Here is a 24,820-nt window from a genome sequence, read left to right as displayed (position 1 = left end):
CTTGCAATTATCTCCTAGAATGGCAAGCCTCAGGCAGGGGAATATGTTAGTTTCTCTTACTTACAGTCATTCATTGGTGAGCCAGGTCAGGTTATCTCCCTGTGAGCTAACCAAAGGCACTTTAATTTAAGGGTCAGGCAGAGGGGGCAGGGCTCTCTGAGGCAGGCCATTATGTATGATTATAATAACAGAAATGGCAAAAACAGAGTTAAAGTCAGAGAAACAGATCCCGCAGGGAGTCAAAAATTAACCCTTCCCAGTTACATTAAAAGTGTGGCATTTGGAATCAGAATGCCCAGGACTGAACTCCAACTCTGCAACTCACAGGAGAGGCTCTCGTAACAGATCCCCAATGACCTGACTCATCAGCTTAACCAGTGCAGGTAAGTTAATGTCTAGTATACCTGAGCACTTCAGTTTTAACTACTTTTGAATAAAAGATCAAGTATAAGACAAGCTTTAGGACTTTGAAGCGGAGCTCCTCAGGCACAGAGCATAGAGTATAGGGCTGATTAGGAGAGAGATTTTATTTACTCTCCTTGATTTGTGGGGGAACAATTTCAAAGCTAAGTAAGCATCTGTCACAACTTTGTTGTTTTAGGTGGTAACTAAAACAGAAAACTAAAAAGGCTGATCCTTTCCTGGGTTTCAATGTGATTACTGTGCTTGGAGCACAGTAAATGCTTGTAAAATGTCATTTCTTTTGTCTTTTTTGCTACCTGATACTTTACACTCACTACTAGAAAATAAATCTAAAGCCATGTAAAGTAACCAAAACTTCCTGAAAAACCTTCTTCTAAAAAAATGTCCCTTATGGATGAAATTGTGCTTTTGTGTGATTATAGAAGATAACATATAACTCAGTAAATATGAATATAGCTGATGCCAAGGGGTAGGAATTAGTGAGTGGATATCACCTCCATCAGGTATCACCTCCTTCAATGACTCAGATAACATTGACAAGTAATATGCCAAGATTATTAATAGTGATATTTCTGTGGAATCAAGGACTGGGGGCAAACGTGGGAGAGTGTACATCCCTAGGGGGCTGAGGGACATTTGTAGTTTGAAAAATCATACCCACTCTATCCCCCAGTGTTATCCCACTCTGCGCCCACCCCAGTCTCACCAACCCCCCTCAACAGAGGATTATTGTTTTCGATTTTCTGGACTTCATCTTGTAGAGGGGGGGAAATAATTCTCCTTCAACCTTTCATTCAGTTCAGTTCAGTTGCTCAGTCGTGTCCGACTCCTTGCGACCCCACGAATCGCAGCACACCAGGCCTCCCTGTCCATCACCAGCTCCCGGAGTTCACTCAGACTCACGTCCATTGAGTCAGTGATGCCATCCAGCCATCTCATCCTCTGTTGTCCCCTTCTCCTCCTGCCCCCAGTCCTTCCCAGCATCAGAGTCTTTTCCAATGAGTCAGCTCTTCGTATGAAGTGGCCAAAGTACTGGAGTTTCAGCTTTAGCATCATTCCTTCCAAAGAAATCCTAGGGCTGATCTCCTTCAGAATGGACTGGTTGGATCTCCTTGCTGTCCAAGGGACTCTCAAAAGTCTTCTCCAACACCACAGTTCAAAAGCATCAGTTCTTCAGCACTCAGCTTTCTTCACAGTCCAACTCTCACATCCATACATGACCACAGGAAAAACCATAGCCTTGACTAGACAGACCTTAGTTGGCAAAGTAATGTCTCTGCTTTTGAATATGCTATCTAGGTTGGTCATAACTTTTCTTCCAAGGAGTAACTGTCTTTTAATTTCATGGCTGCAGTCACCATCTGCAGTGATTTTGGAGCCCCAAAAAATAAAGTCTGACACTGTTTCTACTGTTTCCCCATCTATTTCCCATGAACTGATGGGACCGGATGCCATGATCTTCATTTTCTGAATGTTGAGCTTTAAGCCAACTTTTTCACTCTCCACTTTCACTTTCATCAAGAGGCTTTTTAGTTCCTCTTCACTTTTTGCGATAAGGGTGGTATCATCTGCATATCTGAGGTTATTGATATTTCTCCCGGCAATTTTGATTCCAGCTTGTTTCTTCCAGTCCAGCGTTTCTCATGATGTACTCTGCATAGAAGTTAAATAAGCAGGGTGACAATATACAGCCTTGACGTACTCCTTTTCCTATTTGAAACCAGTCTGTTGTTTCATGTCCTGTTCTAACTGTTGCTTCCTGACCTGCATACAGATTTCTCAAGAGGCAGGTCAGGTGGTCTGGTATTCCCATCTCTTTCAGAATTTTCCACAGTTTATTGTGATCCACACAATCAAAGGCTTTGGCATAGTCAATAAAGCAGAAATAGATGTTTTTCTGGAACTCTCTTGCTTTTTCTGTGATCCAGCGGATGTTGGCAATTTGATCTCTGGCTAAATCCACCACTGCAAATAAAAGATTAACAGGGGGAAATTTTCAAATTATGTACATACAGAAACATTGTACATACATTCTAAAGGAGATCAGCCCTGGGTTTTCTTTGGAAGGAATGATGCTAAAGCTGAAACTCCAGTACTTTGGCCACCTCATGCGAAGAGTTGATTCATTGGAAAAGACTCTGATGCTGGGAAGGACTGGGGGCAGGAGGAGAAGGGGACAGCAGAGGATGAGATGGCTGGATGGCATCATGGACTCGATGGACGTGAGTTTGAGTGAACTCCGGGAGTTGGTGATGGACAGAGAGGCCTGGCATGCTGCGATTCATGGGATCGTAGAGTTGGACATGACTGAGCAACTGAACTGAGCTGACATACAGAAACCCCACTTAAAAGAAGATTGAAGATAATATTCCATCCTGAGCTAAGGAAAAGGATGGAGTCTGGGCTTAAAGGTGGGGGAAGGCAATTCCTGGTATAAACAGGAATTGTTTGGTAAACAGAGCTGGCTGGGTCCAGAAGTTAAGTCTCAAATGGAAAAGAGGAATCACTGTCTTCCTGATAACGGCCCCCTTTCTAATGTAAATTTCCTTTACAAATGTAAGCTTTCCCTTACAAATGGGTAACTTCTACTCAGTTTTCGAAGCTTTTCCTGAGCTTGAAGTTCCTTAAAATAAAAGTCTCAAAATAATTCTTAGTCTTCAACAAGGCACTTTTCAGGATGACCCATTCTCCTAAGCCCTCAGAATTCACAGCAATCAGATACAAATTGTGTTTTCTGGCTTCTCACACCTCACAGTGTTCAATTTTGCTTGGCTAACGTTTTAAGACCTAGTAATGTTCACATTCACAAGATGATGTTTGACCTTAAAGAAAATCGAGTTAGCTCTACAGATGGACAAGCTAATTGCATCAGGGCTGGCTTCCTAGTGTGAAGTATCAGCCTCCACACTTCTCATTCTCTGAGTCCTTCAGGTACACAGACTTGCCCTCATCTGCCCTCATCACAGATGAAATGAGAGATAAGAATCGGATCTTTAATTTCCCCCAAACCTGGAAAATTCTCTCTCAACCCACCTCAATAAAGAAATAAAAATTAAAATATTAATTCATACTTAACTATTGTGTGATTCTGATTCCTCCCACTGAAACCTAGGAAATAAAATCTCTTTCCTAATGAGCCCTGGGTACAGTGAAGAGCTCTACTTAGATTCTACGGTTCTTTTCATGCTAACATTGGAATGAACTTTAAATTGACTTTTCGTAAGCAAAAGCCCATTCAAACAAAGGAGGGATTGGTGCCTCCCCCATCGCTGGTTTCCACCCTGAGGCGCTGCAGCCAACATCAATGATCTCCTTTCAGGGAACAAACCTCTGATACACACGTGTACATGCTGAGCAGAAGAATTAATCTGTGCAGTGTGTTCACTGCTTACTTTTCTCCTGGAATACATGATGAATTTTTATGGAGGGTAGAGGAGGAAGGGAAAAACCACATTCAAGCGAAACCCTACATCATTCTCCTCTACAGTGTCATTTCAAAAGCCAGATAAAAGCCCAATGAGGAGGCTGGGGAAAGTGTCCAACGTAGCTGTTCTGAAAACCGCTCTCCATTTCATTCTGGAGCAGGGAAGTTACACCCAGACATCACAAAAGCTTCTCTCCTCACAGAAAATTAACTGGTAAGTGCTTTCTTGTTTTCCTCACACTGACACGTTTGCAGCTGACCTGATGAGGATGCCTGCAGATGATTTATTTACAAAGCAGTATTTGGACTAACTACCAGCTGGCAAAAAACAAAAAGGAAAAGGACTCCTGATAGCTTATGAAACACTCTCTGTGCAAATTCATATTTTTGGTCCTGTCAAAAGTGTTTAGGAAGAGTGTAACTGGGTTTGCAACAGCTGTGATTAAATCTGAAACACTGAGAGAACAGGACTAGGTTGCTGGGGTGGGATGGGGGAATTGGGCAGGTGCAATTGGGAAGGCGCAATGAAGAACTTTCAGTCATTTCATCAACTTTTACCTAGAAAATTACAGCTCAAAATGCAGTTATGACTCAGAAATGTCTAACATCATTAGTGGAAAGCTCACTGTAGTGAAATCGAGTAGGAGGAAATGGTGCTCTGAGATGAAAACTGATGGTAGGAAAAAAGTTTTAAATTGAGTTGTAATGTGGCTTGGTTTTCTCCTTTTTGAGATGAATAGCATTCGGTTCTTCATTACCAACATTTCTTTGTTGCTGCTGTGTTTTTGAAATCTCATTATCAATTGCCTGTTAGAGGAATTCGTATCTGGGCTCATCTAATGCAGGACGAATGGCTCATTGAAGGGAGGTATGTGGGAGAAAAGGTTGGGCTAACCCTGGGTGGTCAGATAACTGTGCGCACCAATTGCTCTTTGTCAACAATAGTTTATTCTTTTCCCCTAAATGAAAACTAATGAAAACCAAATGAAAATTTGATAATAGAACTTTTACCATCAGTTACTCTCTTAAGTTGGCCATTCTTCCTTCAAACAAACTCATTTCCCCAAGCTTCCACCAACTTGTTGCTAAATTAATCCACTAGTATGTTTTGTTTTGTGAAAAAGCCAACAGACATCTCAAATTACCTAGTTCAAGTAATTTCTCTTTTTGTATAATACTCATCATGTTTGCACTTCTTCCAGACACTGAATGATTTTTAAGTTTTTTTCACAGATATTATTTATGATTTTACCTAAAATTTAAGTTCTTTAGTTTATAAAGAATGTCATACCTTTTCTGTGTTATTTTACTACTAACTGTCATCTCCCTGAGAGACAGTTATTTAACCCAACATTCCCCCTCAAAGGCTACAGCCATTGAAGCTAACTCACAGAAGTAGTTCTGAAATTAGAAAAGTCTTGTATTCAAAGACTTTTTTTCTGAATTGTTTACAATTAAAAAAAACTAAAAGCAATCTAAATATCCAGCAGTAGAAAGCTGCTTAAGAGGTGGGTGGGAGGGAGGGGATTATATATATATTTATATATATATATATAATATATATATAGCTGATTCATGTTGTTATTCAGCAGAAACTAATACAACATTGTAAAGCAATTATACTCCAATCATTAAGAAAATAAAGCTAGTTAAGCTTCTTATATATTATTTCAGTGAAATGTTTAAGTCATTAGGCAATAATAATTTGGAGGGATATATTGGATCATGGACAAGTGCTCATAATATAATACTGACAATGACTGTAATTATGTAAAAAGTAAATGGAGATGAAAAAATTGAAGAAAAACACACAAAAGTGGAACACACCATAGATGTGTTAAGCTAATGGTGAACTGATGATTTGTCGCGGAAGAAAAACTTTTCCTCTACCCTCTTGAATTCAGTTTTTGAAGGCTCATGAATTAAACTAATAAATGACAGGTGTCAGACTTCACAGAAAAATGTCACTCAAAGGGATGGCTGGAATTGGGGGCTGGTGCATCATCTTAAGGGCTTCCCTGGTGGCTCAGAGGTTAAAGTGTCTGCCTGGAAGGCGGGAGACCCCGGTTCAATCCCTGGGTCAGGAAGATCCCCTGGAGAAGGAAATGGCAACCCACTCCAGTACTCTTGCCTGGAGAATCCCATGGACAGAGGAGCCTGGTAGGCTACAGTCCATGGGGTCTCAAAGAGTCGGACACGACTAAGCAACTTCACATCATCTTAAAGGGAAGGGAGGAGAAAGGACACTTACAGGAACACAAGTGACTTCTTAAATATCTAAATAAGGAAGGAGGAGGTGGAGAAAGGGCACTTATGGGAAAACAAACGACTTTTGAGAAGCATAAATGGGCCTTTAGGAGAATAGATGGGCAACAGGATAGTTTGCGTGACATTGTTTGGATCTGTTGTGGAGACTTCTCGTCCATGAAGGTTAAGAGTCAACCTTTCCTTGCTGCTCCTGGGGAGGGGGTTTACAACAACTGAGTTCTTTCGGGACCTCACATGCCCACTGTTCAAGATAATTTTTATGCCACAGTGGCGCATGCTGGACCCTGTCAGCTGATATATCCTTTCTCTTTCCCCAAACTTTCTCTCTAATAGTCTATTATTTGTATAATTTTAAAATTTTATAATATTGAGAATTCCCACCTATTTTTTTCTTCAGGTCTTTAACCCGAAGATCTGAAAGTTAAACCCATCAATATGGTGGAGGCGCTTCTTTTCTAATTCATCCAGTTTCTTTGGTGACATTAACTTGAACAAAGGTTTCTGCCTCATGAGATGTCTTTTTAAAAATGTACTGAAGTATAGCTGACTACCAACATTGTGTTTAATTTCTGCAATACAGCATGGTGACTCGGTTATACATACATATATATATCCTTTTTCCTACCTTTTCCACCATGTTTTATCACAGCACATTGAATACAGTTCCCCTGTGCTATAGAATAAGACCTTGTGTTTATTCATCCTATGTGTAATAGTTTGCATCTACTAATCCCAAACTCCCAATCCTTCCTCCCCCCACTCCTGCTGATGCTGCTGCTAAGTCCCTTCAGACGTGTCCGACTCTGTGCGACCCCATAGACGGCAGCCCACCAGGCTCCCCCGTCCCTGGGATTCCCCAGGCAAGAACACTGGAGTGGGTTGCCATTTCCTTCTCCAATGCATGAAAGTGAAAAGTGAAAGTGAAGTCGCTCAGTTGTGTCCAACTCCTAGCGACCCCATGGACTGCAGCCCACCAGGCTCCTCCGTCCATGGGATTTTCCAGGTGAGAGTGCTGGAGTGGGGTGCCCTTGCCTTCTCTGACCAGGCTCCTCCATCCATGGGATTTTCCAGGCGAGAGTACTGGAGTGGGGTGCCACTGCCTTCTCCGTCCCCCACTCCTACTGCTTCACAAATCTTCTAATGAAAGTAGTAAAAGCCAAAACCACAATGAAAACTGATAGTAAAAAAATTTTAAAGATAGAAAAAAAGCAAAACTAGCTAAATGCAGATAAATAACACAACACCCTCTTAAATTAGACAATTTCAAAACATTCCCCAAATCTATGGCTGCATAGCATTGTTAAACTTGCTATTTTGAAATTGTCTGTCACCCCAGACTTTAATCCCAGCTCTGTCTCTAACTTGTTTTGTGACTTGAGGCTGAGCAAACTTCCTGGAACTCAGTTTCCTTTAGTCTTAAATAAACCTGATGGGCTAGGTTCCTTCAAGCCCCCCAGTCTCACCTCTTACCCTTTTTCCAAACTCTGCTTATTAAGTCATTGTTCAATGTGATATATATAATGGGGTCCTTGCACATACAGTGTATACCTAATAAATATTTAGTGAAACAAATTTTTATTCAGATTCTATGTTTTCATATTTTTTGATTCTCATAGTATGTACTGATTATTCCATGATACTCAAAGATGAAAAATGCTCTTCATTGTTAAAGAAAATAGTGTCAGTAAAAAAAAAAAGGAAACATGAATCAGGCACAAGCTTTCTGCTAGGAATTATGCAGTCCTTCCTTCAGCCTGGGCTTTCCTGGTATCTCAGCTGGTAAAGAATCCGCCTACAATTCAAGAGACCCTGGCTCTATTCCTGGGTCAGGAAAATCCTCAGGAGAAGGGATAGACTACCCATTTCAGTATTCTTGGGGCTTCCCTGGTAGCTCAGCTGGTAAAGAATCCACCTGAAATGCAGGAGACCTGGGTTCAACCCCTGGGTTGTGAAGATCCCCTGGAGAAGGGAAAGGCTACCCACTCCAGTATTCTGGCCTGGAGAATTCCATGACTGTATAGTCCATGGGGCTGCAAAGAGTCACACATGACTGAGCGACTTTCACTCACTGAGGTATAGTGTTTGAATTGAAGAAGGAAGTAGAGTAGAAAAAGAATTCAGACCCCTCAGTGGTTTAGGAGGACTTTTTTAGAACACCAAAAAAGAGAGCCCTTACTGGTAGTGCTGGCAAGAATGTAACCACTAGATGACAACATTCAAGAAAGTAATTTATTTAATGAAGTTCAGCATATAAAGAGTTAAATAAAAAGAAGTCATAATCTTCTCTCAGGAATCATGAAGCAGCAGCAGGGGGTGCATCAGGGCTTGGGATAAAGGCAGAGTTAATACTAAAAGGGGAGGGCTTTATGAAGAAGGACTTTTGCATGGACTATGCAACCTGGCAGCTCAGAAAAGAGAGAATCCAAGTCAAGTCTAATAATATGTGCTTGGTTGAATTTTCATTAGGACCTAAGGGCATGAAATATAATTTGTATGTGAAATTAGATCATTAGACCTAGTAGAAAGTGCTTATAGATATGACATCCTTAATTTTCATAAATCTTTCTCTTTGGCAGTTAATGATAAACCTCTATTTCAGTGGAAAACATATGGTAATGGTGCATTCCGCTTATTGTGTAACTGAAGAGTTGACATGGATTTTTTTTAATGAGGTTGTACCATTTAAAAGTGCTGTTATTTGTCCTTGATGATTTTTGACTAATAAAATGGAAATGTCATATGCTTCAACATAAAATATGGATTATTAATTTAATAAAATAGATATATCTATATTATTTATTTTATTGCATAAATATTTGTTTGATTTGTATATGTTATTTATACACATTATATAGTTAGCTATGTCTAACACTAAAACTGTACTCAACATGCTATAGTTTTGAGGATGGAGAAAGCACTTCCTCCTTCATTCACTAAATTTTATTGAGTACCTACTATGTTCCTGCACTCTCTGTTATGTATTTGATATGCACAAACGAGTAAAGCTTTATCTTTATCACCTTGCCCTTGAGACTTTCAGCATTTAGCAAGGGAGATAAACACACAAACAGGTGGTTACTATAGAGAGCATGTGTACAAGGATTAAGAAGGAAGTCCCTGAAGTCAGACCCAGAAGTCTTGTCTGGGCTTCACCACTTTTGTTAATTGCCCAACCTCCCTTAGCCTCATAGAGATAATTATAGTACCTCACAGGGTTGTTGTGAGAATGAAATGTGAAAATGCAGTTGCTTAGTGTTGTAGTACACATAACAAGTACTCAGGAGATGTTACCGTATTACTGTGATGTGTTAAATGGTGTCGTATAATTAGGTGGCTGTAATGTCCTATGCTTCGTTTGCTTCCTTTTGAATATAGTTAGGTAAACTGTTCTTAATAATAAGCCATACGTTATTGGATGTAATTTGCTCCTGTTAATAGTTTAGAGAAAAATCTCATCATCTTTCCCGGTAAGTGGGACTTGTTTTCATTCAAAAATCCTGATCTAATTAACAGATTTAAAACATCTCTAAGGAGTGAGATTCATCATTCTTTTAACACCATTAATAAGAAAGAGGACCTGAGAACAAGAACTAATGGATTTGATGGTAATTAAGAGCTGAAATTTCCTTCTCAAACTCACCTTTGCCTTTCAGGCAAATATAAAATCTTAGTTGTTGCCAAGATGCCCATGACCGTGAATACCTTTTCTCACAACCCACCAAATATGGGACTTACCTTGGCGGTCCAGTGGTTAAGAATCCACCTCGCAATGCATGGGTGTGGGTTCCATCCCTGATGGGAAACTAAGCTTCTACATGCCGCAGGGCAACTAAACCAGTGTGGCACAACTACTGAGCCCGCATACTACAACAAAAGATCCCAAGTGATGCAAATAAGACCCGATGCAGCCAAGTAAATAAATATTTTTTTAAGCCCCACTGAATAGTTTTACTGCCAGCCAATAAATATTTGTGTATGTGCGCTCAGTTATGTTTGACACTTTGTAGCCCTCCAGGCTCCTCTGTCCATGGAATTTTTCAGGCAAGAATACTGGGCTGGGTTGCCATTTTCCTACTCCAGGGGATCTTCCTGATCCAGGGATCCAACCTGTGTCTCTTGTGTGTACTGGATCGGCAGGCAGATTCTTTACCACTGGTGCCACCTGGGGGACAAAGGGAGTATGAAGGAAGTATCTGGGAGTATGGAGGGAAGCGAAGCAACACTCTGGTGGAGCAGAGAGATTCATCGAACATTCAAATATATAAAAATTCTAAAGGAAGAGTGTAGAGCAGGGACCTTGATTTAGGTTGGGGGATAGACTTGTGGAGATCAGGAAAGAAATCACTTAGGAAAGTAAATGTCTAAAAACATAGCTTACCCTTTAGAAGAACTGATGATTTTCTCCTCAATTCCAAACCACCAGCAAGTTCAGGAAATGAGTTTAGTCAAATCAATTGTTTGGTTAATTTATGGGAAATACTAAGTCTATAGAAATTGTTTATTGTATTAGATAATGTATAGATAATATTAAATGTGACTCTTCTTTTGATTGTCATTCTGCCCCATATGGGCTTTCATTTCATTAACTATTCAAAATAAGACCACTCACCTCTAGGGTAATTCCATCATTATCAACACACTCAGACATAAAATGTATATTTAATTCAGTTTTTTACATTTAACAACCAAGAAGATGGAAAACTTTGAAGATAGTAAAATGACTAAATTCTTCCTTGTTTGGGAGAGGTGCCTTGCTCTGGGATGGTATAAGGAGGCATTTCTCCTTGGTTTGCTTTTTGATTTCTAAGAGATTGAATAGGGAAGGAGGAACTTCAGAACATGCCTAACACGGTTTATCTCTTGGGAGGGATCATAATATACCAAACAGTATTTAAAAGTGTATTTTCATATCTCCTTACAAATGTATTCTATCCCCCAGAACGTAGGAGCAGGTGGAGGAAATGATTGTGAAGAGTCTCTCTTCATTTTAACTTTCTATTAGATTATTTATAAGAATATTCACACTCATTTATTTCAGTCTTAATTAAACAAAAGCTTGATTTGTTAAAAACTAGGTCTATTTTCAAACCTTGTCAAATGAAATTTGTACTACGTACACTTCAATAATTTTCTAAAAAAGACAACTTCCTTTTTACACTTTACTCAAGCAGTCAGTAAATAACTCATTCATCAAACTGAAGAGAGTGCCCAAACAGGATTTCTTTGGAAAAGCTCATTCTTTTGTTTTTTGTGGGGCTTTTTTTAATTTTTGCTTAGTCAGACAATTAATATATTTCCTAACCAGTTGGATCACAGCAAGTCACAGAGATTTCAGCAAGAAGCCCAGTTTACTTCATTCCCATCTTTATCACAAGAAATGAACTTGATCTACATAAATCATTTGACATAAAATAAATACACTCCTTTAAATAGAATATTATCACAGGATCAAAATGTTCCCCTTTGGAAAGGAAGGAATGAGTGTAATGTAGCTTTACTGTCCCAGCAGGAAACCATTATTTTGTTGCTCCCGTGGTATCTTTCAACTGGTGTTTTCTTTCAGGATGAAGCACAAATCCAGAATGTTATCTAAACTAATTACAAATAATAACATCAAATGAGCTCTCTGATTAGAACCAGTGATCATTAAACTAGCTGGAAGCCCAAGAATTTGCTACCTTTCAACAAAACCATATGTTAGTTATGTGAATTATTTCATAGTACACCCTAATAAAAAAGCATTCATAAAGTAAGATATAAAAATGATATTGCATATTTCCTGAGCTCTTACTATGATCCAGGCACTGTGCTAGGCACTTATATACATTATCTTGTGTAATTCTTACAACAACCCTAGAGTGGTTTGCTGATGGTGTTCCTCCCCAGATCACAGATGAAGAAACTAAAATTTAGTTCAGTTCAGTGGTTCAGTCATGTCTGACTCTTTGTGGCCCCCTTGGACTGTAGCACACCAGCCTTCCCTGTCCATTACCAATTCCCAGAACTTGCTCAAATTCATGTCCATCGAGTCAGTGATACCATCCAACCATCTCATCCTTCTGTCATCCCCTCTCCTGCCTTCAAACTTTCCCAGCATCAGGGTCTTTTCCAATGAGTCAGTTCTTCTTATAAGGTGGCCAAAGTATTGCAGCTTCAGCTTCAGCATCAGTCCTTCCAATAAATACTCAGGACTGATTTCCTTTAAGATTGACTGGTTTGATCTCCCTGTAGTCCAAGGGACTCTCAATAGTCTTCTCCAACACCACAGTTTGAAAGCATCAATTCTTCTGTGCTCAGTTTTCTTTATGGCCCAACTCTCACATCCATACATGACCACTAGAAAAATCATAGCTTTGACTAGACGGACCTTTGTTGGGAAAGTAATGTCTCTGCTTTTTAATATGCTGTCTAGGTTGGTCATAGCTTTTCTTCCAAGGAGCAAGCATCTTTTAATTCCATGGCTGCACTCACCATCAGCAGTGATTTTGGAGCACCCCCCAAAATAAAGTCTGTCACTGTTTCCATTGTTTCCCCATCTGTTTGCCATGAAATGATGGGTTGGGGTGCCATGATCTTCGTTTTTCGAATGTTGGGTTGTAAGCCAGCTTTTTCACTCTTTCACTTTCATCAAGAGGCTCTTTAGTTCCTCTTCACTTTCTGCCATAAGGGTGGTATCATCTGCTTATCTGAGGTTATTGATATTTCTTCTGGCAGTCTTGATTCCAGCTTATGCTTCATCCAACCTGGCATTTCTCATGATGTACTCTGTGTATAAGTTAGATAAGCAGGGTGACAGTATATAGCCTTGACCTACTCCTTTCCCGATTTGGAACCAGTCTGTTGTTCCACGTCTGGCTCTAACTGTTGCTTCTTGGCCTGCATACAGATATCTCAGGGGGGCCGGTCAGGCGGTCTGGTATTGCCATCTGTTTAATAATTTTCCACAGTTTGTTGTGATCCTCACAATCAAAGGCTTTAGCGTAGTCAATGAAGCAGAAGTAGATGTTTGTAATAAAAAAAATATGATACCTATGACCACTGTTATTGATTTGCTGATGTAGAGGAGGAAAAAAGAAAAACATCTTTCTTCCTCTTCTTCTAGATTCTCAGCTGGAGCACCTATAAAAAATACAGGTTAATAGGAGGAAAGCATTCAGATTTTTAAATATAAGTTTCACATGACATACGAGCCTTCACAAGGAAATGAAGACCTAAGGAAATAGTTAAGTTTGAGTGTTTTTATGCATACTAGGTTTGATGAAAAGTGAAGCGTCATCGAGAAATGTGATAGCACAAAATGAATGTGAACTGAGAGTAGTAAATTGGGGGAAACGTAGCAAGGCTGTTTATTCAGATTCCACTCAGTATCCTTCCTTCTTTGGAGATAAAGATGTTCCTTTCCTTAGGGCATAAGGAGAGCACCTTTCACTTGAGAATCTCATGTCGTGTGACTCAGGGGAGGGTCAGAAATCCTTCTTGCACCTGTTGTTTCTCATACGCCTTCAGCTTAAACTATTGCATATGCCAAGGTGCCATTATTTGGGGCTAGCAGTAGAACCTCATCAGCATCTATGTTGGATTGAGGGGGGAAATGTGAAGTAGTACCTACAAATAACAAAATAGGAAATAGAAGTACACTATTAACAGAGAGAAGACTGGAGACAGAAGTATAGACGGCTATGTATCCGACACTGAGCTTCACTCCACTGCCAAGTTTTTCTCCTCACAACTTCCTGATACAATAGATATTATATTATATTAACCCTATTTTTACAGATGGAGAAATTGCTGCTTAGAGCTTTTTTTTTTTTTTTTACTTTATTTTACTTTACAATAGATGGAACGATAACCCTGTATACTTAGAGCTTTTGACTGACTTTCCAAGGCCACACAGGTGAGAGACAGAGAGATAGCAGTGGGTGGTAGCGAGAATCCAGATCTTAGTTCTCTGCCCAGGAATTAGACCTGGGGTGAAAATCAGGAATCCCAGCCACTAGTTCACCAGGGGCTAGAGGCTAGAAACAAAATTCCCCTGGCCCTTGCCCCCATTGAAAAGTGCATTTCTCAAGGAGGCAAAAACTGTAGAAACAGGTACAAAGTTTATTTTTAGAAATACAGTACACCAAGTGGGAGAGGACACAGAGAAATAGTTTGTTTCGTTAAGACAGAAGCAAGACAGAGATACACACCAGGAGAGAAAGGGTGTGAGCATCATGGCTGATGAGGAGGAGTGTGGTAAAGAGGTGGTTAAATCATTTAGGTAGGGCAGTTCTGGGTCTTTGTTTACCTTTGGCCAATTATCTGTCTTCTCCCACCCCCTATCTGTCCTAGGACCCTCCCCAACATGCATGTGCAACTTTTTCCCAAGATGGATTCCAGCCCAGGGGCCTATGGAGGGACCTTGGCATCACCTATGCTGGGGCGGTGCCACCTCCTTTTTGACCCCTAATGAGACTTTCTACACATGTGCAGTGACTCCCTTGGCCCGAGAATGGGAAATACGTGACCTCTTGATCTGTTATTCCAACAGGATTTAGCCTCTCTCTGTCCCTGCCATAACCATTATCTTAAAGTGTCCATAGGAGGCAAACTCCAGCTGTTACTTGCATTCCAAGATGGAAGTAAATATCTAGCCCAGAGCCCACTGGCCTCCTTGCTCAGAACTGTAAAATGTAGGCTAGCTGTAAATGCCTAGCCTGGAGCCCATCTATTTCCTGCCTCCAAAGTGGCATTGCAATTAGAAGTCAAGGTCTGCCTGACTCCAGGGCTGTCATTCCTACCCATCATAAAATGTGGCCCAGAAAGGATTCTGATTGTTTCTGGATTACATCAAAACACATGGTGAGGCGGGACTGGTAGGGAAGAAGGTAGTTTACCCAGGGTAACAAGACAGAAAGAAGACAGGCAGGGAAGACTGGAGAAGGGGGTGTAGGAGTAAAAGTCAACTCTACATAAACACCCTCATGGGTTTAGTTATCTCAGGGAATAGCTAGGGCAGGGCAGGTCTCTCTGCTGATCTCATAGAACGGAAATTTCTTGGGTGGCCGCTGGGACTTCTCTTCATCCTGCTTTGGTGAGGCAAATGGTATATCCTCAGGATGAGGAAGGCATCCTGTGTTCTCCAGCTGCAGCACTGACCAGGCAAAGTGCCATGGCTAGCCAATTATTTTGAAGTTTGGAGGTGGCTAGAACATTGGCTTGGTTCCCTTTCTCTGAGTAGTGGCTGAAGGGATTAAGAGGCCTCAGTCTGACTGCAAAAAAAAAGAGAAAGCAAGAGAGAGAAAATGAAAGCTGTACATATTTGAATGCTGTCTTAATGTCCTGGCTGTGTAAAACAATTGTACTAAGCTTCCAACAGTGATATCAAGGGCCTGGCTTTAACATACCATTCTTAAAGAGAGCAGATACGAATGAAGAGCGAAGGGAAAAGAGTCTGAGATCCCTAAATTTAGGAAGAATTTGCTTCAGCAGTACAACCTTGTGGTGGTATCCAGATTTTCTCTCCTTCAACCCTTCCCTGCTTGCCTGGTATTGGACTTCAACCAAGCCCTTGACACCACCTCACCCCTTCCTCTAAATGTGTCCCCCTGTCCTAATGTTTAGTGGTATCATTACCCTAGGAGTAGAAGGTAAATTTAGATTTTGGAAATTCATGGCCAGAAAGAAACTTTATAGACACTTTTAAAAACACCTTACCACATCCCTACCTCCCTCTTCCTACTTCCGTTTGTCCTCCCAAGGTTAGACTAATACTGTTGGAATAAAGACCTATTAAAAGACCTGATTTGGAAAAAAAAACAAAAAACAGGTAAATCATGACTCACATATAAATATAAAGTTAACCTGTTTCAAAGGCTTTTACTTAACTCATTAATTAATGATACAATCAGTTAAATGGGTTAAAAGGAGAATTCAAATTCTCACACATGTATAGTATAGACCATCAGGACTGTTGAAATGGATTTATAAACAGTTGCAAAACTGGTCAATATTTATAGGACAATAATCAATTGCATCTCACTAGACACAATTCATTTGTATTTCTCTGGAGGAGATTATTTGCATTATGAAAAGTTGTCTGTAACTTTCATGATTGTAAAATACACAAAAGACAATGACAAGCAGAGAAAACCTGAAATAAAGCCCCACCATAAATCATATTTTTCAGGATGTCTATATATCATAAATCGTGTCTGACAGTGTACCTCTGTGTTAAGACCACTTGTACTTACTGATTTTATCTCCAATGTCCCACCTCAGTGTGTCAAGAACTTGAGGATTATGGTCCTTTTTGAGCAGTATGATAAGATATCACTTTGAAAACGCTTTAGATCATTTGCTGATCTTATTTAAAAGGATAATTTTAGGTTGTTGGTTTTAGTCACTAAGTTGTATCCAACTCTTGCAACCCCATGGACTATAGCCCACCAGGCTCCTCTGTCCATGGGATTCTCCAGGCAAGAATACTGGAGTGGGCTGCCGTTTTTAGGTTACTCCATGTAAAATAACTAATTACAAATTTAAACAAATTATTTTGGATAAAAGTTGCCTAGGGAGCAAGCAGCTTTTTAGGTTTGAAAATGAGAAGGTGGGTGCTGGACGGGAAGCTAAAGATGAAAAATTGAAGTCTCTTAGTGATACTTCGCTTGACGTTCTCTGTTTCTAAGCTGGAAGTGGAAATAGTAAGGCTAGAAGAGCAGAATATAAAGCGTGCCCTGAAACAACCACATTGTACGCTTCTGGGGGACACTTTAGCCCTGTTAGCCACCAGCACTATCAGCCTCAGTGGTCTGCAAGGAAGTCATGATCATGAGAAAGCATTTGTTTCATGGTTAACACTTCCACCCAGGCCCAGGTGGGGAAATATCCAAATAGGACAAAATGGATCCCCCCATCCACCCGCCCCCTCCCTGGCTACTGTGCCCTTTTTCCACATCTGTTTAGTTTCCTGTTGGTTCTTGCTCCAGTCCTGATTTCTGCATTCTGATTCCTGACTGTTCAGTCCCCTGCAGCGTTATTCATTTCTGGTTTCGTTGAGTATTGACCATTTGTTAATAAATAAACTACAGGCTTTGATGTGTTGGCTTCATGTAGCTTCCTGATTTCATTCCTCCACATGTAGTGGAGCATTGGTTTTCCTAGTTTCAAGTCAGCTCGAAATTGTGCGGTGGTGGGTCCTCTCCTCCTAAGCCCTTAGTTGCCATTGTCCTTTTTTCCTCAAGGTCACCCTGTACCTGAGCGCCATAACAGGTTTGCATTCAAAAGGCTCTCTGCTGCCCCCTCCAGGAACCCAGAAGCATTACCTCAAACTGCTTCTCAACTCAGCTCCACCCAGATTAACTACTTGGCAGTTGAAATGATCACAGAATTCCAATTCTCTCAATTTACAGTAAGAAAGAAAAAGTAACCAAAAACAGTAAAACGAAGTTCTTTTTTGGCCATAATGATAGGAGCTGATGTGTAATAGGTAGAATTATTCATCTATACCGAAATTCCCAGGTGGCGCTAGTGGTGAAGAACCTGCCTGCCAAAGCAGGAGACGTAAGAGATAGGGGTTCAATCCCTGGGTCGGGAAAATCCCCTGGAGAAGGGAATGGCAACCTAATCCAGTATTCTTGCCTGGCGGATCCCAAGGGCAGAGGAGCCAAGGATCAACCACAGGCCCTGGGCAGTGAGAGCACAGAGTCCTAACCACTGGCACTTCCCTGCCCCATTTGGTTTTACTATATGTATGTGTATATGTTGTTTCTCTGAATTGCTTGAGAGAAAGTTGCATATATTACGTCCCCTTTCCCCCATATTTTTCAGTGCCTATTTCTTAAGAACAAGGACATTCTCCTATCTAAGCACTGTATATTTGCCAATTACAGTAAATTTAAAATTGATGCTGTATTTTGGGCACAATGATAAAGAATCCACCTGCTAATGCAGGAGGTGTCAGAGATGCAGGTTTGATCCCTGGGTCGGGAAGATCCCCTGGAGAAAGAAATGGCAACCTGCTCCAGTATTCTTGCCTGGAAAATTCCATGGACAAAGGAGTCTCGTGGTCTGTAGTTCAGGGGGTAGCAAAGAGTCGGACTCGACTGGGTGACTGAGCATACACACACACATAGTTGATTTATAGTGTATTAGTTTCTGGTATACAGCACAGTGATTCAGTTATACATATATATGCATTCTTTTTAATATATTTTCCATTATGGTTTATCACAGGATATTGAATATAGTCCTCTGTGCTGTACAGTAGGACCTTGTTGTTTATCCATTCTATGTGTAATAGTTTTGATGCAATCCTTTTTAAAATCTAATCTATAGTCCATATTCTAGTTTTGTCAATTGATCTAGCAATGTTCTTTCTGGCTTTTTATTTTCCTCCAGTACAAGATACATGCCAGTATCACATGTCTCATTAAAACTGCCATGTTTCTCTAGTCTGTTTCAATCCAGAACATTTACACAGGCTTTTTTCACTTTGATGACTCTGACATTTTTTAATGAAAACAGAACTTTAAAAAAAAAATGTTCTTTATTTGAAGTTTGTCTGATACCCATCTTGCATTGCAGATTCAGTTCTCCTAGAAGAAAATTTTAATGGTCTTCTTCTAGTTTAAGACAGAGTTTGATGGTCAGATGTTTACTAGGTTATGCCCTTAGAATCAACATCTACATGTGGAATGGGAGGTGAGGGGGTGGGCATGGGGGACAACACAACCAGGCAGAGGGAGAGATTAAGCTGTAAGGTAGAAGTGACAACCATATTTGACTCTCGATGGACCTCTGAAACTAAAACGGACTCATCAGAATTACCCTTCACTGGTCCAAGGCGACCAGGCCTTCCTACTTCCATCTTAATCATTGTTGGCAGTTGGCTACTCTAGAAGGGTAGGACCTTGGGCCAAGGGCCTCTACGTAGTAGTAGAAGTCTCTGAAGGGCTGTTATTTATAGACGGAGGCACTCTCTTGACAGCTCTTCCAGGAGTGAGGACAACAAGGTTGTCCTTATAGAGGGATCTGGAGAATGCGTTTCCATTCACCACATTTCACGATTAAAATCAGATTTTTTCACTTCTATCTGGATGACTGCTATGTATATGTATACATATACATGTATATTTTCTTTTTTATTGGAATGGGCTATGATCCATAGTGTCACAAAGAATCAGACACAACTGAAGTGACTTAGCACACATGCATGCACATAGTAGGTTTACAAGGTTGAGTTACAATAATTCCTGCTATATAGCAAAATGACCCAGTTATATATACAGTTTTTAACATTCTTTTCCATTATGGTTTATCCTAGCACTTTTCTGAATCTTTTGAAAGTTAGATTGTAGACTTCAGCCCTAAAAACTTCAGCATTTACCTAGAATAAAGAAGATTGTCGTACAAAACAATATCATTAACATACCTAAGAAAATGAATAAAATATCTTAATGATATTCAATTCATACTAAAAGTCTCCCTATTATTCTCAAAATATCTTTTATAGCTTTTTAAAATCAGTATCTAATCAATCATATTAAATCGCTAATCATATTAAACTCCCTTTTCTCTTTTTAACTAGAATAATCACTCTTTTTCCATGACAAAAGCCATTCTAAGGAGATGGGGTCTGATGTCTTCAAGAACCTTCCTATTTTTGAGTGCTTCTTTTTTTTTCAAATTTAAAAGTCATAAGACTTAATGTTGCAAGAACTGAGGATATTGCTTTTTCTTAGATGATTTTAAGTATTAATACAGATGAAATGATTTTGAAAGATGTGAACTATCTTTGTTGGTGAAGGACAGGTAAGCCTGGCATGCTGCAGTCCAGTTCAGTTCAGTTGCTCAGTCATGTCCAATTCTCTGTGACTCCATGGACTGTAATACGCCCTGCTTCTCTGTCCATCACCAACTCCCAGAACTTGCTCAAACTCATGTCCATCAAATCAGTGATGCCATCCAACCATCTCATCCTCTGCCGTCCCCTTCTCCTCAGTCTTTCCCAGCATCAGGGTCTTTCCTAATGAGTCAGTTCTTCCCATCAGATGACCAAAGTATTGGAGCTTCCCCTTCAGCATCAGTCCTTCCAATGAATATTCAGGTCCGATTTCCCCTAGGATGGACTGGTTGGATCTCCTTGTCCAAGGGACTCTCAAGAGTCTTCTACAACACCCTAGTTCAAAAGCATCAATTCTTCAGCACTCAGCTTTCTTTATAGTCCAACTCTCATGTCCTTACATGACTACTGGAAAAACCATAGCTTTGAGTAGACAGACCTTTGTTGGGAAAGTAATGTCTCTGCTTTTTAATATGCTGTCTAGGTTGGTCACAGCTTTTCTTCCAAGGAGCATCTTTTAATTTCATGGCTGCAGTCACCATCAGCAGTGATTTTGGAGCCCCCCGAAATAAAGTCTCTCACTATTTCCATTGTTTCCCCATCTATTTACCATGAAGTGATGGGACCACATGGCACGATCTTAGTTTTTTTTTAATGTTGAGTGAGTTCTAAGCCAGCTTTTTCACTTTCCTCTTTCACTTTCATCAAGAGGCTCTTTATTTCTTCTTTGCTTTCTGCCATAAGGGTGGTGTCATCTGCATATCTGAGGTTACTGATATTTCTCCTGACAATTTTGATTCCAGCTTGTGCTTCATCCAGCCTGGCATTTCACATGGTGTACTCTGCATACAAGTTAAATAAGCAGGGTGACAATATACATCATTGACATACTCCTTTCAGTTCATGGGGTCACAAACAGTCAGACACGACTGAGTGACTGAGCAACAACAATCTTTTTTAGAATCGTAATTGAAGGCCTACTTTTATATCCATTATTAATTAAAGGGAGTCAAAGAGGAATAAAGAGATAAAATGGTTTTTATACCATTTTTATTACATTTTTACAAAATTTAGTCAATATTTGTGCACAAGTGTGTTTGTATGTGAAAACATAACTAGATTCTATTTAACTTTCACATCTTCTCTAACAAAAAGTAAAGCAAAATAAAAAGCCACTTAGTATTTCTATAATTTTTTAAAACAGGAAATGAAAGACTCATTATCTCACCCTATCATATTATGTTGTTTCATAATCATATTACTAAAGATTTTTAGTCCTTTCAACTTAGCACTCATTATGAACAGTCTTATCTTCTTAAAATATTATGATTCATTCATTATAACAGATTAAGAAAGGTATGAGACACAAGAATGTTTTCAGATTATTTCCAAACAGGTTTTTTTTTACCTAATGTCCTTCAGTTGAGCTAGTTATGAATTTTCTGATGGAAAATAAGTTTATTTCTGCTAGGTGTTTGTCAGAACACTTGCAAAATTTGTTGGTGCCACATCTTTTCAGCTAACAAGAATACTTTTCTGTCTCTTCCTTCTTTTCTCCTTTCTTCTATTTTTAACAGAAAGAATTTACCATTAAACCTATATTTTTACCCAAACTAAGATATATCCCATAAAAACTAAAAGAAGTGGGAAACCTAAATATAAAACTAAATATTTAATGTTATGAATAGGATAAAATATAATAGACAGCAGGTCACTTTTGCCTATTTTGAGCTAATCTACTTTGGTTCAGCACCATTCTTTGAGTGCCGATTATGTTTAGGTTCCTGTACTGGACTGTACAGTCCCTGTACTGTGTGAGTCACAAATTTCATTAATTCATTTATTTATTCATTCATTTTTATGGTGTCTAGAACTAAAGCAAGTTTAGAAAAGAGAAGGAAATGGTGGGAAAAATATATGTTTTTCCATAGAGATTTATTAAGTGGTTATTCCTCTTCTTTGATTTCATAAGCTGAATTTTTAAAAGAACACCATGCTGTTTCAGTCAAATGGTTTCCAGACACACAAAATATGCCAATTCAAACTCCCTATGAGCAAAATTAGTGACATGAGCAAAATTAGTGGAGTAAGGATCTCAGAAAATTCTTTTTCACAGAAGCTGCAATAAACTGGCAAATAGTCAGAATCAAATTTTTCAGAACTCTGGAAATTACCCAAAGACTTGCAACAATCTGGGGAGTGTTTGTCAGAGAGAAAGAGGAGGAAGAGAAAGGCGAGGAGGAAAAACAGCTCAATCTCAGTGAAAGAAATGAGTTTTCTGTCTTTAAAAAAAAATTTTTTTTTTTTTAAATTTTTTGGCCACACCACTCAGCAGGTAAGATCCTAGTTCCCTAATCAGGGATCAAAACCATGCTCCCTGCATTTGAAGCATGGTTTCTTAACTTCTGGACCACTAGGCAAGTCCCTCTATGGCATTTTTAACTTTCCCTAGTCCCATCTCATACTCTCCTGCTTTATGATATTCTTAAAACCCAACAGCCTGCTGGTGAAGGGTGAATAACAGCAGCCTTAGAGCCAAGGGAAGGGACAGAAAGGGGCTGAAGCTCTTTCAAAGCTTCATCCCCAGAGAATTATGGTATGGCCTGTCTGTTGCATAGGAATTTTCCCTGGAAAATTCCACTTGCTGGGTGATTTATTTGACTTTACTCAGAGCTCATTCAGCGTGAAAATTTTTTTCCCCATAAGCATTTTTCAAAAAAAAGTACAGGCAGTTACTTAACTTTGCAGCTGCCTGAGGTGATGGATACCAGTTGGGTGAAAACATTAGACTAACCAAAAAATTAAAAACTGGGAATGAGACATACAGAGGGTCTTTTTGAAGCTTCTGAATCAAGAAGGCCACACACATGTATGGGTTGTGCTCATGCCCACGGCTCTGTGCATTGCCAAGACCGACCTGAAAAGGCTCTAAGCTCTCACCTCTCGATGACCTTAAGATTCTGTGTAAGGGAGGTGAAGGCTAAGGCAGAGCTGAAAAATGCACCCCGCTCCCAACATGCACATAGAGCCTCTCACCAAAAGCTGGGATACTTGTTGGTTCTAGGCATTTAAGGAAATTTCCAGGTCCTGAAACTCTGAGTTGATACATATTAGATCTTCTCCATTCCTCATTTTTAGCCTTTCTTTCATATCTTGCATATCATCATCTTTCTATGCTACATTTTGGATAACTTCTTCAGATGTGTCTTCTAGTTTACATTCTCCCTTCAACTGGGTATAAACTACAATTTTGTGTATCCACTAAATTAAATTTCAAGGTTAACTTTGTAATTTCTAAAAGTACTACTTTATTTATTTATTTATTGGCCATGTCCTGTGGGTTCTTAGCTCCCCAACCAAGGTTGGAACCCATGCCTTTGCATTGGGAGCTCTGAGTCTTAACCACAGGACCACCAGGGATGTCCCTCTATTTGATTCTTTGTAAAGCTTTCTTTTCCAAAACTCAATAATCTGCCTAAAATTTGAGTGGTTATTGGTGCTTCTGTCCTTTGTATTCAGTGTTTTAAATTGTTCTGCTAAATTTCTCTTCTCTTGTGTATAAGATGGAAAGACTAGAGTAGATTATCTCTATTATCTTATCTCACTTCAAGGACTATGATTCTATGGTGTTTAGCCACCCTGACTCCAACCACTTTCAAAGAAATTAAAGAATTGAAATTCATCTGTAAGGGAAGAGAACTCTCATTCCACAAACAATAATGGAAAAAGAATAAAAGTAACAGAAATGACAACCAGATATTTGGGGGTGAACCTAGATAGCATATTGAAAAGCAGAGACATTACTTTGCCAACAAAGGTCCATCTAGTCAAGGCTATGGTTTTTCCAGTGGTCATGTATGGATGTGAGAGTTGGACTGTCAAGAAAGCTGAGCGCCAAAGAATTGATGCTTTTGAATTGTGGTGTTGGAGAAGACTCTTGAGAGTCCCTTGGACTGCAAGGAGATCCAACCAGTCCATTCTGAAGATCAGCCCTGGGATTTCTTTGGAAGGAATGATGCTAAAGCTAAAACTCCAGTACTTTGGCCACCTCATGTGAAGAGTTGACTCACTGGAAAAGACTCTGATGGTGGGAGGGATTGGGGGCAGGAGGAGAAGGGGACGACAGAGGATGAGATGGCGACGACAGAGGATGAGATGGCTGGATGGCATCACTGACTCGATGGAGGTGAGTCTGAGTGAACTCGGGAGTTGGTGATGGACAGGGAGGCCTGGCGTGCTGCGATTCATGGGGTTGCAAAGAGTCAGACATGACTGAGTGACTGAACTGAGCTGAACTGATGGGATATAAGAAGATTGTTTCCCTTCATTGCACATCACATATGAAAGAACTGTTCTAGTCTTTTCTCTCTACCCTCTATGCTACCCTATCCATCTTAAACACTTAGCAGAAAAAATTAATTAAAAAAAATAAAACATGGAGAGACAGCACCGCATATATACATTGATGGATAGAAGACCATGGCTAAGCCACAGAATCAGCTGTACATCCTGATCCCTAGCCCGGAGAGCCATCAAACTGTACCAAGTACTCTACAGGGTTGGCAGAACTTTAGACATTAAATCCAGTCACGTTTGATGTCAGAAAAACCTTCAGCTTATTGTTGTCTCATTAAACATCTCTTAAGAATGAGATCTGCACCATCATCTGACAAAGCTTTGTACTTGACCGAAAGCTCCATGGCTTCATTTCATTACTATTCAGCACTGTTTCACCGGGGCCTTGAACAGATAGGAGATATTCAGAAAATACCTATTAAATGAACAAATGCCACTTTTAACAGCTATTTATAATCTTAAAGTTTTGCTTTATATTGAGTTAAAATGTCTCTTTCCCTCATAGTCTTAGCTTTACCCTCTGGCCA

The 24,820-nt window shown here is 39.8% G+C and overlaps 1 protein-coding gene across 1 annotated transcript in view; it reads left to right on the top strand.

Moving 5' to 3' along the window:
* CMKLR2 (chemerin chemokine-like receptor 2) overlaps positions 1-24,820 on the top strand; it is a 50,215-nt gene that overhangs the window by 1,737 nt on the left and 23,658 nt on the right. The window lies entirely within an intron of this gene.

The sequence above is a fragment of the Capricornis sumatraensis genome, chromosome 3, assembly GCF_032405125.1.
Source record: "Capricornis sumatraensis isolate serow.1 chromosome 3, serow.2, whole genome shotgun sequence".
In the NCBI taxonomy this organism is placed as follows: Eukaryota; Metazoa; Chordata; class Mammalia; order Artiodactyla; family Bovidae; genus Capricornis; species Capricornis sumatraensis.
This window is presented reverse-complemented; position numbering and strand designations above follow the sequence as displayed.